The sequence below is a fragment of the Saccostrea cucullata genome, unplaced genomic scaffold (assembly GCF_032062105.1).
Source record: "Saccostrea cucullata isolate Sc308-1 unplaced genomic scaffold, CSIRO_AGI_Scuc_v1 ctg5081, whole genome shotgun sequence".
In the NCBI taxonomy this organism is placed as follows: domain Eukaryota; kingdom Metazoa; phylum Mollusca; class Bivalvia; order Ostreida; family Ostreidae; genus Saccostrea; species Saccostrea cuccullata.
In genome coordinates this window covers 27,020-33,224 of record NW_026930715.1, presented here as the reverse complement: position 1 = coordinate 33,224, position 6,205 = coordinate 27,020, and positions in this window count along the sequence as shown.

Genomic DNA, 6,205 nt, shown 5'->3' with positions numbered 1-6,205 from the left:
TTTGTGACATGTAATTTTCAAATATACTGTGATTTTTAACCCCGTGACCTTGATCTTGGAGCTTGACCTACTTAAAAAATAACAATACTTTAAATTGACCATAACTATTGAAAACTTTCATTTTTTAAACATGTACATGTAATACCTGTGTCAACGCCTTTGAAAATTCATTATGATTTTTTACCCTTTGACCTTGAAGTTTGACGCACTTTTCAAAAACATTAACCATAGTTATACCTTTTGAGAGAAAAGAGATCGATTAGGGCTTTTTTTTTTACCACTGTGTATTACCTGTAACAACATTTTTTTAAAATACCGATACGCTGATTTTGACAACGTGACCTTGAGGCTTGACTTACTTTTCACAATTTTAATCTTGATCATAACTTTTGAATGAGAAAAGATAGGGTTTTCGTATTACACAAAAATCAAAAATGTATGTGACCTGTGATAAAATCATTTCAAATACTAGCATATAATGAACTTTGACCTTGAAGTTTAACCGGCTTTAAACATTGCTTAAAATCAATTGACCATATGACTTTCGATAAAGAAAGGATAACACTTTCATACCTAGATTTACACATGTATACACGTATTAGCTGTGACAAAGCCTATCGAAAAAATATAGCTTAAGAATTCGTCAATACGGTAGCACACAAATGGCTTTGCTTATCACCAGCGTGTGTCATGGTGTGACGTAAGGTCATTTTAACAAGGTAAAGGTCGCAAACATTCCTTTACTATCTTTTTTAATAGTAAAACATAAATAAAATGACATCTACCCTTAAAAGATTGCTTTAACAGTAGAATGTGGCATGACCTTGACCCTAGGTCATTTCTCCTTGTCCGCAGCTCCGACGGAAGACCTACTCGTTGCTTTGCAACGAGCTCGGCTCTAGTTTTGTTCTGTGATTTTAAAAATATCAGTAGCAGGTTATACAACGTACATGTAAGTAGTAATAAACCTGCATCGTATGTACGGAATCGATAATTTAAGAACTTATAAATAATAATCTGCAGCTACTGAATATCACAAACTTATCATGTAATTACACACTTTTATGACCTAATTTAAACTGTTAAAATCATAACCGGCACCATAGTTAAACATTAATTGTCTTACAATCGGCACTTACAGCCTTTGAACAGGGAGGGGTCTTTTTTGTGCCAGCACCTAAAGTGACACAAGACCTTGTTTTATACGGTCTCATCGGAAGGACAGGTACCCACGTCCCACAGTGGGATTCGAACCACGACGTAAGGATCAACTCCTTACTTCGCTACTATAAAATAGACGCTCTAATCACTGCGCTATGCGGGCGACCTTGGGGGATATAAAATGAAAACAATGAAGAAAACGGTTAGTAAAAAATAAGAAGGGGTCGTTTTAAAGTATTATTCTTACGAACTTCAGGGCAAGAATGAGAAACCATATTTATGAAAGCTTCCTGATATAAGAAAGATTACTTTTTTTCAAATCATGACTAGAGTTTTCCCTTGCAAAGTGATTGTGTATTTTGGGGGGTAGTGTGGATGGAATGGGAATTAAACGGTCTGTTTAACTGTCCATATGTCTGTCTGCCCCTTAAAGTTTTTCCCAGAAGGTCAGGCTATAACATAAAGAAACCAGAAGCTTGTACTCGATACAAAGATTTCAAGTGATCCTAGGATGTGTCATTGTATTTATTTGTTCAAGGCAATATTACGGCAAATTCAAGGTCACTGGAGAAAGAATTAATGTTTTGTTGCATCATTTATATGTAATCGAGAATATCTGTAAGCTCATACTTGATACAGAGATTGCTTGGGACAAAAAGATTTTTTTTACGATTTTGACTCAGAAAACAGTATTTTTTTCATTAAGGTCTTCCGCTCAGGCGGAAGACCTTCTACTGATTCTGATGGTTAAGATTATTCCTATTATTCTTTTTTTTTTCCTAGACGCCAACTTTGAGACATCGTAACTCGCTCATTTCTTAACGGATTTCGCTCAAATTTTCAGAGTTTTTAAACGTTACAAAACTCAATTAGAATGTTTTCAAAAATTTCAAAAATCCTCTTCCGCTTTCGAGTTATTTCCCTTTAAATGAAAATTTGGTACTGTTCGTTTCCAGACAAAGGCTCAGAAATGACAAAAGCTGGAGCAGAAATTCTACTGAATTCAAATACTAGAAGAATTGAAGTTGTGCACATCGCTTTTTCTTTTTCGATTTCTGCCCTCAAAACGGTGCTAGATAGGGGTCAAAAATGAGAATGCCTAAAAGCGCAAAAATTTACATATATTTCCATATGTATCTTTTAAACTAAAAATAATTTGTTAAGACATGTTGAACAAATATTGTGCATAATTTTAAGATCTATCATTTGACATCATTAAAAAGGGGCTGGCCCCTCAAATTAGGGATCTAGGGACCTTGAGAGACCTTGAAAGTTTTTGCTCTATAACTCAAAAACGGTAAATATTTCGATATGGTTATCGATATGAAATGGGTTCTTTAACATCTCATTGATCTCATGAAAACGTTATTTTGTTCTAGTGATGTATTATTAAATGAGCAGAAAACTTTATAATCCATGTACAGGTAAGTGATTTAATTTATACGGCAAGTGAAGAAGAATTCTATGTGCGTATGCGTATAACACGTATATAACTAAAATAAATGTAATAGGGTGGACAAGAATAATATACCTATAGCTAAATTGAATGTTTAACTTTGTTTAAATAAGTTTTTAACGTATTCTCTAGCTGGATGTTATACAGATTATTCAGAGACAACTTTCTCCTTGTGTTTAGTTTAAATAACAAGACGGGGGAGGTAAAAAATACTTATCATCTTTCCTTCGATTAATATTCAATGGAGCATTATCATTATTACAAATGTATTTATAACAAAAAAATAATTCAAGCTTAAGATAATTCACTGTCATTTAATTCATGCATCGTGAATTTTCCGCGGACCCTGACTGTTGTGTGTGTGTACTGTTATGAAAGCAGTTCATCGATCGCACATTCGTGAGGTCAACATTACCGCTCTTTGATTTTCACTCGAGTCCTAGATTTAAAATCAAGAAAATATGTTATTTGCGTTAATCTAGACACAAATATAAAGGTTTTCTTGAACGTGTATGTGTATTCAAAGATAAAATGTGCTGCTTTTCTCTGCTGCTCAGGTATCTGGACGAGTTCATTGGTTACACTGATAGGTGACACAGGATGACCTATCGATAACTGCCAATTTTGATAGTGAATTTAATTGCGCATGTACATAAATTAATGTTAAATTCTACCCTTGTGAAGTCCATTATAGTCTCGTTATTTAAAAAATCGGGGATATCAATACTGCAACTTGTTTTTGATTTGTACGGGTTATTCTATTATTGGAAAGGAACACATGTAGTACGAGAATTTTTTAGGCCCCGTCTCCCCCTCCACTTTGAAGTAATTGCAATCGTTACACGCATACGGGCCTATATCAAGTTATTCTAATTGCTTTATATCAGAAAAATTTGCGATGTTGTTTAAATTAGCAAATACAAATAAACATGGCAAATGCGCACAGTAAGTGGAAGTGATGTTTCCAATTCTCATAAAAATCGAAAATTAAATGAAGCAACTTTGAGTTTTGCATTAATTGATACATAACTTATAATTGTATTGTACATAATGTATTTCTTTTATTTCCTCGAATAAAAAGAATATCACTATGACACGTTTTACGGGTACATGCTTGTAACTAAGTACATGCTGTTTTACACGGAAGAGCGCCTAAAATATATACATTCCGAGCTTTCAGAATACGAGAGAAAAAAATGAATAATTAGAAATTTTTTTAACAAATGCAAAATTGTTTCTGAGAAAGCCATGTAGTTGCATACAAATATTCCAAGCCATTCTTTCGTGTTTATTGGACTGAAAGAGATTATTTAAAAATTTCCTCTCATCGCGATACGTAACCCCCTTCCCTCAAATGATATGTACAATGTTTTCCTTCAGAGTCGAGAATGTTAACTGGTTAGTTTGTTCAGGTACGTACAGGTGTTGAAATCCATGATTAATCCATAACCTATTATAATGTTAACCAATAATCATACGCGACATTTTTTTTATTCGCAGGTTAACAAATAAATGAAAAAAAGATTAGTATGCGTCACTAAACTTTCATATATATAAACGTTTTAATTTCTAAAACTTGTGCCGATTAGAGTGTTCAATCGAGCATCGAAATGTGTACATGTACTACATGTATTAGTTTCTTTGGGTAAGTGTAGGTACCAGTTTTTGCTGCATTTGATTTCCGGAATTTTGCATTGCATTTCCGACAATTAATAATGTCATTTCTAACATTCTTTATTTTCATTCTGGATTTTTACACTATATTTCTAGCAATTTAAAGTTAACAAAGAAGATGGAATCATTATTTTAATAGAATATATTTAGTTAAAGTAACACAAGTTAACTTTTGATGAAAATTTATTAAACGCAAGTCAAGCAATAAAAAGTTAAAGTTTGTATTTTGAAAAATAAATCAAATCAAGTCACAGAAAACAAAGACATGTTGTAAAGCTCACACACAGACATACACACAAACGTATTGGTAACTCGGAATAGTCCAGAGTAAAACTATATTTTCTTGATGATGGAATGTCCAGTACATCTAATGTTCACGTCCGGGATAGTCCACGGCGGATCTAAAAACTGACTCTCTCACACAACATACGGGATTCACTCAAATTTCAATTAACACATTTATCGTGCCACACCTGCTGTGACACGGGGCCTCGGTTTATACGGTCTCATCCGAAGGACCGATAAATACTCAGTGACAAATTCCTTTTTACTATTTAAACTCAAATTCATCGGTAAATAATTTAAGCATATGTCAAAAATAAGCATTTAAAATAATTCTTTTCATAAAATTAAATTCTGTTTAAACAATATAAAGCACTAGCAGCGCAAAGACGGACTTCAAAAAAAAATCAGAGGTGGAATCAGGCGAATTTAATCCTTTTATGACACCACCTACCCCGTAACGAGACAGTTGTGTATATGTTCTCATCGAAATGACCGGTCTCCGCGTCTTGAACCTCTAACGTACATGTTTTGCATGTACTTGAATAATATGTATTAATAAGTCTTTCAGGAAATCTCATGTAGGAAACCTGATTTATATTCTAATATTTTCTAATTTTTTTAATTATTATTCGTATTTCTCAATTTATCATGTTCGAATTACATGTATTTATTTTTTTTAGGGAACATTAAACCTTATTCGTCAGCAAGTCTGTCCATCTCTCACGAGAACTTTAAACTTGATAATAACTATTGAATGAGTTGAAATAAGACTTTGATATTTCACATGTGCATTATTTGTGACATCTGATTTTCAAATATACTGTGATTTTTGACCCTGTGACCTTGATCTTGGAGCTTGACCTACTTGCAAAATAACATTATTACTTTAAATTGACCTAACTTTTGAAAGCTTCCATTTTATAAAAATGTATTAATTGTGTCAATACCTTTCAAAACTCACTGATTTTTTACCCTTTGAGCTTGAAGTTTGACCTGCTTTTCAAAAACATTAACAATACTCATACCTTTTGAATGAGAAGAGATAGGGCTTTTATTTTATCCCTGTGTATTACTTAAGACAACTCTTTTCTAAATACACTGACTTTTGACAACTTGACCTTGAGGCTTGATCATAACTTTTTAATGAGAAGAGATAAGGCTTTCATATTACACAAACATCACATAATTATACGTAACCTGTGATAAAATCATTTCAAATACTAGTCTATCATGAACTCTGACCTTGAAGTTTATCCGGCTTTTCCAAAATTTAAAAATTGCTTATAATTGACCATAACTTTTTACACATGTATATTAGCTGTGACAAGGCCTATCTAAATAAAAGGTATGGCTTAAATCATGCAGAGTGTGTTATGGCCTTAAATCAAGGTCATTTATGATAAGGTATTTTGGCTGGATGCATTGTTTGAAAAAACATGTGTGAATTTGTCAATACGGTAGCACACAAATGGGATATGCTCATCACCAGCGTGTGTCATAGTGTGACCCAAGGTCATTCCGACAAGGTCAAGGTCGCAAACATTCCTTTACTATCCTTTTTATAATAGTAAAACATAATAAGATGATATCTACCCTTAAAAGATTGCTTTAAAATTAGAACGTGGCATG